This window comes from Phaenicophaeus curvirostris, chromosome 13 (genome assembly GCF_032191515.1).
Source record: "Phaenicophaeus curvirostris isolate KB17595 chromosome 13, BPBGC_Pcur_1.0, whole genome shotgun sequence".
NCBI classification, from domain to species: domain Eukaryota; kingdom Metazoa; phylum Chordata; class Aves; order Cuculiformes; family Cuculidae; genus Phaenicophaeus; species Phaenicophaeus curvirostris.
Genome location: NC_091404.1, coordinates 3,080,155 through 3,090,933, shown reverse-complemented (window position 1 = coordinate 3,090,933; position 10,779 = coordinate 3,080,155).

Genomic DNA, 10,779 nt, shown 5'->3' with positions numbered 1-10,779 from the left:
GAGTTACCACTAACTGCTCTCACAGAGACAGCAGCGCTTTTCTTGGTCAGTGCACGTTAGAACCTCACTCCAGGCACGAGGCTATGGTAACAGCCTAATTTCTGCCATCCAGGAGTTCTTTTAGGATGGGTTATATTATTTTTCTTCAACTGAAAACAAAGCACCAGCACTCAGCTCTTACCCCCTTCCTCACGTGAGCACCCTTCTTGACTTCAGCTCTTAGTCCATGTGGGAGAGCACTTGGAAACCCCAGTAATCCCGCAGATTTTAACATTACAAAGGGTATACAAGAAGTCTCATAGTCAGTTTGAGCATTTGTTCATACCAATAGTCTTGTTGATGTTAGGCAGCCTATTCATGAGCTGGCTGCTTGCCACAGTGATTGAAGTGTCTCGAGTCTGGCTGACCCCGGTAACAGAAAGAGAATCTGTTCTGGAGAGAATGCAGAATTTGTCACTTTCCCTATGCTTGTGTCTCGTTTGTGATATTGAAATGAGCGGTGGTTTTCTCTAAAGGTTTTTCTGTTCTCATTGCTGTGCTTGTTCACAATGAGGAACACTTTTCTTAGAAAGATACAGAAGAAATTCTAGCTTTTTAGCTAAAAAAAGTAGTTTCCTAACTTTGAGGAGCAATCCTGTGTTTGTAACAAATTCCTGTGAGATTGCCTATAAGCAGGAGCAAGGAGAGAAAGTGTTGGTTGCTTTTTTTTAAATGAGATAGATCCCTTAGCATTGTCTCTTAATGAGAATTTACTCTGTTTTCATTCCTGTTCCTTTCATGATGTGATACTTAATTGCACCTTTATTAATGAACCAACTTGTTAAAAGGATTTTTTCTTAAACAGGTGTAAAGTGTGATGAGTTTTTTCTTTGTTCAGAGGTGTATTTTTTCTTTGAGGGTCTTTTACACTTAAACACCATTCGAGCTTACAGGTTTATCCTTGTTCTCAGGAGGAAAGAACCACTTTGCACACCTGACAGAGATGGTTTGTGGCCGGAGCAGTGGAAAAGCCTTTTTTAACAGTCAGCTCAGGGCTGTGTGGGGAAGCCCAGGCTGCCTTCTCTGAGTGTTCAAGGTTATCCTGCTGCTCACTTTGGTAAAGCTTGTGCCCTTCTACATCTTTCTGTGTGAGTTTTTTTGAGGGTGATGTTCAGCAATAATTGTTGAAAGGTATTTTAAAAACCATTAGCTGGAGAGAAGTTGGCAGAAACTGTTTCTTCCCCTCCTCGCATATGTGATCTTATTCGATCGCAGTTTACAGGTCAGTGCGAGCCAGCCATTCCGAATGACCAGGAGTAGCTGCTGGTACAGATTCCAAAGCCAGGGAGGGCAATAACCAGTGCATCGTGGATCTGAGCAGCTTAATTCTTCTGTAGCAGCAAAACAGATCGTATCCGCCGAATACGAGTTAGGTGTCTCTAGACATCCTCTGTCTGTAGTTACTAATGCAATGGGAGTTAAAAATAGCATGATCTACACGTACCTTTTTTTAATTAGTGTTTAACTCCCATTCCCAATTATCCAGAGTGCTCTGATTGCTTGGTAGCATTCAGACTACATTGAAAAGGTTATAAAGAAAGATTCTTTATGGCTTGTTGTTGTAACTTGATTTCAATTTCCTTTCCTCCTCTTAAAAACTGTTGAAATCTTATCCTCTTAAGCATTTCCCTGCCTCTCCTGAGTGCAGGTGTACCAATAAATCAGCCAGAGGGAGGAGCAGCATTTCCTCATTCACAGCAACATTGGTTCTGGCCCTCCAGCTGTCTGGAAAATATTCTGATTGTGTTCCTTCATAAGATTCTTCCTGCAGGCCTTCCTACCTGATAGACCAACAGCACTAGGGGCTGGGTCTTGCTGTGTGTTTGGATCTTGATCTGTTGGATCTGGATCTTCAGTGCTTAGGAACGCTGGGTATGGAAGACTGCAGTGTCCGTTCATTCCTTACAACTGTGTTATGTGAGAAACATTTTGATCCATTTTTTTCATAGTGGTATAATTTGGTTTGTGAAGCTGCTGAAAGGAGTAGAGTTATTCATGTTTATTAGAAAAAAGTAGTGATTATGGCATAAAGATTCCTTTTGATGCTTTCATCTAACACGTATACATTGATATGGGAGGAGACTGTTTTCCTTGTCCTGCACTGCTGAAGGAAAGTACTTTACAGTGTCTGACTGTTTAAATAGACAATGTTTTACTCCTCTGGCCACACGCTGTGACCACTAAGCAGGAAACAGCTTCCTTTCCATTCCCAGTACCCCAAGTTGCTCTGATTTCAGTGAACTGTGTTTGGGTTTCCATTAGTCCTATTTTTTTTTTTAATTTATATCATTGAATCTGACCTGTTAGTTGAATGACAAGATGTTTTTCAGACTTCAGACTTAGGTGGTTTTTAACTGCTGGGCTGCATGAATAATCACGTGCTGATGTACTTCATTGAAAAGAAACGTTTTCATAGGTTCTCAAACACAGAATATAAAGGGGTTTGGATTTGAATTGCTTTTCGTGCTTTCTAGCAAGAATATGTGCCTGTAACTGGTGTATCTTGGAGAGATCCGTCTGCTGTTCTTCAGTCAGAGCTGCTTCAGGAAAAACACTCAGAGGTTTCTGCAGCCGGTTGTTAAATCTGTGAAGTTTTTGTATGCAGGGCTTTGTGCGTGTACAGTATTTGGAGCTCCTTATTTTGGTGAGTAAGGCTTAAAGTCTGTTAGAAGGTGCTAATATAGTGCATTTTGATATGAAAAATGTCCCAGGCAGTTGGTAGGCAGCTGGTGAGTGCCACATCGCATTTTGTGTACAGTGATGCTACATAGAGCAAAGTTCAGAATTTGGAACTAACTTGTAGATGTCAAAATGAAAGGAGTTTTCGTTTAGGATTTTAGCTAATTTTAAAGAAAATTGCTAATATATTTTGACTGTTGAACTCCTCCTCTCCAACTTGGTGAAATTTAGAACTTGCATTTTACTACTTCTATTATTTTGCCAATAACCCTGCACTGACAATTCAGGATTTAATTTTACGGCTCTGAATAAAACTCTCTGTAAATATTTTGGCTTGGTGCATGATCCAGTGCAATTGTCCAGTTCTGGAATATGCAGCGTAAGAGGATATGGAGCTGTTGGAACGGGTCCAGAGGAGGCCACAAAGATGATCTGAGGGCTGGAGCACCTCCTGTACGCGGACAGGCTGGGAGAGTTGGGGTTGTTCAGCCTGGAGAAGAGAAGGCTGTGGGGAGACCTTCTAGCCACCTTCCAGTACCTTGACGGGGATACAGGAAAGCTGGGGAGGGACTTTTTACAAGGGCCTGTAGTGATAGGATGAGCGGGCATAGTTTTAATTTGAAAAGGGGAAGAGTTAGGTTAGACATTAGGAGGAAATTTTTCACGATGAGGGTGGTGAGGCCCTGGCCCAGGTTGCCCAGGGAAGTCATGGATGTCCCACCCTGGAGGTGTTCAAGGCCAGGCTGGATGGGGCCTTGAGCAACCTGATCCAATGGGATGTGTCCCTGCCTGTGGAACTGGATGGGCTTTGAGGTCCCTTCCAACCCAATCATCCTATGATTCTATGATTCTGTGATGCTTTGTTGTGCAGGAGTAACAGTGGCTGAGGAGAAGAGAGATCCCTGTGCAGCAGAAGCCTTGAGGAGCACAACAGGAATCTGGCTGTCTATCCTGAGTGTGATTTTCCTACAATCCTCATCCTCACTCATCTGTAATGTAGCAAAAAAACTGGTGGATTCTGATCTAAATAGCAGACTTGGGTGCTGGCTGCGTGGTGTATGAGTGGTTTCACTGCCTAGAGGTGTCCTGCAGGCTGGGCATGTCAGGAACAGCATTCCTTGGCTTTGAGTTTTCTAAGCAGATACTTTAGACCAGGTGATGGGTCTGATTCACAAAGGCTGAAAAAACAACAATAAATAGCATCCAAATTCATAACATACCTTTTATCAAGAATACACAGTCTTTCATCATTCTTTTGTGAGTAGCAGCACTGAAGCTAGAAAAGCAATTAAGGTGGAATTAATTGCCTTGTAAAATATTATTCTGTATTCTTAATAGCATCTATTATGTGATAATAAATACCAGCCAGTATCAATATGAAATGAGATTTCTCCAAGTTGATTTGTGAAGTGTGCAAATCTAAAATCTTGTGGCTCTGACAAATACAGTGACAATTCCATGTTCTGGGCTCACACTGAGATGCCGAAGGATGAATGGAAATGAGTAATTTTCCTGAATTTTCGCAAAAGGACAGACTTTTTCAGTTTGAGAATAGCCCAAACCACCTTCCCTCCTCTGGCCTCTCTGAGGTCCATTTTTCCAGTTCCAAATCATAGAATCATAGAATCATAGAATCATAGAATCATAGAATCATAGAATCATAGAATCATAGAATCATAGAATCACCAGGTTGGAAGAGACCCACTGGATCATCGAGCCCAACCATTCCTATCAAACACTAAACCATGCCCCTTAGCACCTCAAAGATGAACAGTTTCTCCATTCTGAGGTCAGGCAACAGCGTCCACCATGGATCCTGCCTGGGAAAGCACCTCTTGGGATGGGCTTATCAGATGTTGCGGATGGTGATGCGATGGCTGTGGTCAGAGAGCAGGCAGGAACACTGCAATGCTCCTGTCCACTTCAGTTATTCCCATTCCACCACATGTGTGGCTCTCCAGGGCTTTACTTCCTCATCTCCCGAAGCCAGGAAGCTGCTGAGATTGCGTCCCGAGCTGTCTCAGGTTGCGCCCACATCACTGTCCTGGGATGCAGGTTTTCTCCTGTACACGCAATTTCTTCCCTGAGGACTCACAGAGCTGTGGGGGGGCCTTTGCATTTCTTCAAGCTTTCCTTTCCCCCTGCTGAGCAGCAGCGCTAATTCCTGGGCTGTTTCATCGCGTTCCATCCAATTCATAAATCATAGAATCATAGAATCACTAGGTTGGAAAAGACTTCTTGGATCATTCTTGGAGTCCAACCGTTCGCCGAGCTCTCCCTCCCATGGAGCGCTGGGGACAGCTAGTGGTGGCCCCAGCATGGACACGCTCCTCCAGGCTTCTGCAAGTTGACTTGTGCCAGTCCTGTTCTGTTTAACAGTGAGCTCGGAGGCCTCCAGCAGAGTGGAATGGGGTCCTGAGCTGCCTCCAGCTGTGCTGCACAGCCGCCTCGCCTCTCGTGTCTTCGGACAGGGCGTCTCGTCACAAACCTGGTGTTTCACACCCACCTCGTGCTAGCAGAAATATCTCATGAGGTGGTGACGGTGGAGAATGAAGAGCCGCACTGTAGTGGTTTAATCTGATATTCTCTATGGAGTAGCCGTGTTTCTAATGTATTTTCATAGAATCATAGAATAGTTAAGGTTGGAAGGCACCTTAAAGCCCATCTAGTTCCAACACCCCTGCCATGGGCAGGGACACCTCCCACTGGATCAGGCTGCCTAAGCCCCATCCAACCTGGCCTTGAACCCCTCCAGGGATGGGGCAGCCACAGCTTCCCTGGGCAACCTGGGCCAGGGCCTCATCACTGTCATCGTGAAGAAATTTCTTCCTATGTCTAGTCTAAATCTGCCCCTCTCCAGTTTATACCCATTGCCCCTCGTCCTATCACTACAAGCCTCTGTAAACAGCACCTCCCCAGCTTTCTTGTAGCCCCTTCAGGTACTGGAAGGTCGCTAGAAGGTCTCTTCGGAGCCTTCTCTTCTCCAGGCTGAACAACCCCAACTCTCTCAGCCTGTCCTCATATGGGAGGTGCTCCAGCCCTCGGATCATCCTTGTAGCCTCCTCTGGACTCGTTCTAACAGCTCCATCTCCTTGTTGTGTCGAGGATTCCAGAACTGGACACAATCCTCCAGATGAGGTCTCACAAGAGAGGAACAGAGAGGCAGAATCCCTTCCCTCGCCCTGCTGGCCTTGGTGCTTTTGATGTAGCCCCAGATACATTTGGCCTTCTGGGCTGCAAGTGCATGTTGCTGGCTCATGTTGAGCTTCTCATCGACCATCACCCCAAGTCCTTCTCCACAGGGTAGCTCTTCATCACATCATCCCCCATCCTGTACTGAAATGGGGGATTGCCCCAACCCAGGTGTAGGACCTTGCACTTGGCCTCATGAGGTTCTCCCAGCTCCTCTTCTCCACTTTGTCCTCTGGAGTATATTCTGTCCTTCCAGTGTGACAACTACACCACTCATCTTGGTGTCATGTGCCATTTCCTTTGTTAATTGGTGTATGTACTCTTAAAAGAACAGTAAGAGCTCCCAGGCTGGCACTGCCTGGCTCTCTTTTGTGTGAAGAGAGAGCTGGTGGAGGAGACAGTAAAATGTAGAAGTGAGGTGAACTGAGCGCTGAGATTGATGATTCTTGGTGCCTCCAGCTTGTTCAGTCACCTTGGGCTGAGCAGATAATGTGTGTTCCATATTAATCTGAAAAATGTTAATAGAAGTAATGCTCGTGATCTCCTGGGATAGGACAGAATATAATGAATGCCACAAAAGAGATCCTGTATGAGGAGTGCAAAACATGAAGCCTTTCATCACTTGTGAGATGAATTAGCTGACATATATTGATGTCTGTTTAGCCTTTAGGATGGCTGTCTCACAAGAACACTGAAAATGTTGCAAGTTCTGAAAATAATCTCTCTTTCTAACTGTTATTTTCAGGATGCTCTATGCTTGGAATTGTTAACACCTTGCGATCCACTGGCTCTCCTCGGGCTGTGTGAGTCACGCTGCTTACGTAGTGTGCTTGGAAGGGGTGAAATCTTTGCAGCCTAACCTGGTAATTTGCTACCAAACATAGGAATTTACTTGGGAGGGGGAGGAGGGAGCTGCTCCATAAGCTTGCCAGAACAAAGCTCAGAAGTCTCTGTTTGCTGCCTTTGTCTGCTTACACACGCCTGTTGTTGCAGGACCTCAGCTCATCATTTAGCTGCCCATGGAAACAGGAAGAAAAGCGTAACCTGTAGCGAAGGAGCCTGCTTTGCTCAGCTCATATCTGATGTAGCAGCAGCCCTGATACCTCACAGGAGTTTTCAGACCCTACCAACCCCTCCCTAGCCTGTGTGATGATGGCTTGGTATGAACTGAGTGACAGCAGAGTGAAATAAATTGTAATCTGGCATCCCAGTACTCCAATTTTGTGTGTATGTGTTTAGCTGGTGGAATCACGCGTGCCTGCAGCTCTTTGAAATTGAGAAGAAACCTTTGTGTTATTTGTTCACGCATGGCAGAGCTAAACTAGGGCTGTTAGATCCTGATGGGTGAAATTCTTTTCTTTCTAGTAGTGGTTTTGAGAACCCTGTGGACACAAGTCTGTGGGTGCACCTTCTGTTCTTTGCACCATCGGTACTGTGAGACTGCTGCTGACCGCAGACTGGATGTGGAAGGTTTTAACCTAATTCATAGAATTATAGAATCCTAGAATAGTTTGGATTGGAAGGGACCTTGAAGATCATCCAGTTCTAACCCACAACTTCCTTGGGCAACCTGTCCCAGTGCCTCCCCACTCTCATAGTAAAGAAATTCCTCCTTATGCCTAGTCTAAATCTGCCTCTCTCCAGTTTATAGCCATGAGTATGTTCCACGAGGTGGCACTTGTGATCCACAGCACAGCCAGAGCCTCGGCGGCTGAGCGGCTACCCTGGTAACTGCTGCTCAAATCTGGAGTTAGTCATTGACCAGGCTAAAAAAGGAGCAACGCAGTGCTGCCTGCAGCAAGTTTCACAGCTCCGTTTAATACGAACATTGATTAAATCCCCACCCCCAACTCGGTGTAACAGAGAATTAGCTCAGAAATTATCCCCTCTCCAAATCCCCGCACTCAGCCTTCTCCGCTGCCCTGTCGATTCCTCCCCCCTCCAACAACACACTCATCTGTTCTCCTTGGAAATTAAATGTCATACTGCTGTTTAAAAAACCTAGTTTTATTTTAAGTTGCCGGATACAACCCAAACAGAGCGCTGTTATATTTCCTCACTGCTAATAAATGTGTGTGGGCTTCAAACATCATCACTTTGCTCCTAACCAGCTCCCCAAGCTCCAATGTGAATGCTCTTCAAGGAACCGAGTGGCACAGAAGGTTGGAGTTTGCACAATAGAATAGGCCAGTAAGCCAGGACGTGAGTGAGTGTGGAGGTAAAGGGCAAAGAAATTAATGACTTGGAGGAAAACAGGAGTTGCAAAAGGAAAACTTCATGGGGACCTAAGTAGGGTTATTTTTTTATGTTAAAGAATAGTTATTTGAACTGGGCTGGAGCACCTCCCATATGAGGACAGGCTGAGAGAGTTGGGGTTGTTCAGTCGGGAGAAGAGAAGGCTCTGAGGAGACCTTCTAGCGACCTTTCAGTACCTGAAGGGGCTACAAGAAAGCTGGAGAGGGACTGTTCACAGAGGCTTGTAGTGATAGGACTAGGGATAATGGGTATGAACTGGAGAGGGGCGGATTTAGACTAGACATAGGGAGGAATTTCTTCACTATGTAAGTGGTGAGACACTGGCACAGGTTGCCCAGGGAAGCTGTGGCTGCCCCATCCCTGGAGGTGTTCAAGGCCAGGCTGGGTGGGGCTTGGTCGGCCTGATCCAGTGGGAGTTGTCCCTGCCCATGGCCTGGGGTTGGAACTGGATGATCTTTAATGTCCTTTCCAACCCAAACTATTGTATGATTCTATGAACTTGCCCAGTGTTTCTTTTCTGTTTTGGAGCATTTGGCAAGAATGAATCTACCTAACACCTTCTCTAGACATGAGACTAGTGACTGAAACTCCCACAGTGCAGAGTTTAACTACGCTAAACCTCTGTTCTGCAGCTCTTGTAGCTGCTAGAGCTGTTGGATTTGCCCAGGAACTTCCAGAAAAAATGGAAGGAAACAGGAATTCTTGCTCTGTTTGTTTTGAGGTGGGTGAGCTGTAATCTGTACAGGATGGAATATAGGCAAGACCCAAGACTGAGGCAATCATCGGCAAAGCTCTGTGGTGTTCACTACTGAGACTGAAAGCTGTTGGGGCATGGATAGAGGCAGGGAAACGGCTTTGAATACACGTCTGTAACAGAGTCGCATTGACAGGCACGTGTCCGTTCTCATCACAGGTCCTTTTGCCACCAATAAATACTCTACTCGCTGCTACTGATCATTCTTAGATCTTGTATTTATGAGTGCACAGCTGTTTGGTGGGAGCAGGAGCGATAACATTACTGAACAGCAGCTGAGGACACCTTGCTTGTTTTCAGCTCAGATCACTAAGCTCAGTCTCACGGTTAGCACATGATTTAATCTGTTTAATTTATGGCGGTACAATGAATCTTGAACTGTGCAGGGGTGCAGTGATGAAATCCTGTTCTTCACCCTGAGTTACAAACAGACAAGCCCAAGTCATGGAGAAAGCTGAACTGAACTGCATCTCTTCCCACAGCTCTTGCTAAGGATGCAAGTGCTTTTCCAGCAGCTGAGATATGTGAATGTTTTGGGGTATTAAGCTTGCACATTGTCTTCTGAGTGGTTTATAGGGTTCAAAATTATTCAGTAAACTCAAAAAGAGCCCTTAAGCTATTTATGTTGACTGTGCCCTTTTGAGGGCAGCTACTCTAAGTAGTAGGCTTGCAATTAGCATCGTTAAAAATTCATTATGAACCAGATGAGATTATTAAAAATAAATCAAATATTTTTGGTTCACTTGTCCCGGTTGTCTGAATGGATTTCTGCAAATCCCAGTGTAAACTCAGGAACTGGAAACAGCTGAGTTTGGTACGAGAAGGAAAGCTTCCAATGTCACCCTGAAAGGCTCTGAAGTGTCTGACATGGGAGGTCTGTTGCTAAAGCGCACGGCATCTGCAACGTTGGAGCAAGAGGTGGGTTTAAAACAGGAATTTGTGGGCATTGAATCTGTTTATTGGGAAAGTGCTATACCTGTTGCTACCTCTGCCTTTCTGATCGTGGCTTTACTGTGCTACAAAATCTGTGGCTGGGAGACTGTTACCAGATCTGTGTCTCAGAACTGAAGGGATTCACCAAGCAAACAGATACAAGTGGGGAATGTGTTCTAAAAGGGGAAATGCAAGGATGCTCCACTCCGCTTTTCTTCAAAAGGTGCTGAAGGGGAGTGGCTCAGTTTTTATACAAGGACAAATGGCATGCACCCTGCACTGCTGCAAGGTATCATTGGGAACAAAGAGCTCAGAAGGATCTAGGCAGAGATGTGATAATTGCATGAGTCATAGGAAATAAAGTGCTAAAGAATCTGGGCCCTTGTGCTTCAAGGTACCAGTTATCAAGGTGGTTTTCCAGCATTGTCTAGTGCCTGTTTTGCTGAAGCTTTCTCTATGGTATTTGAATTTAGGTTCTGATTATTTGAAAGGCAGTGTACTTGACTAAATGCATCACTGTATTAATTTTGCATAACACTCCATTTCCACTGTTACAGCTGTATAATAGTAGTTAATGTATTTTATGAGGCCTTATTTTCATGCAGATCAAAGTATTTTGCAGATATTTTCTATCTTTACACTCCTAGCAGACGGATAAGTGATTTTGCTCAAATATAATCTGTTATGCTGCCACTTGTACAGCTGCTAAACTGAGCGTGGGATCGTCTGGGGGTCGATGATTATCTGCATAGTTACTTCTATGAACTATTTATAAATCACCTGGTGTAATTATATGGAGACAAGGAGCCTTGAGAATAAGAGTCGTGGCTAACAATGTCTGTTTGCATGTTTGCTGAGCTCAATAACCTACATACACCTCTCCTGTCTCTCTGGTTATGTACAAAGCTGCTGCTAGTGGAACACAG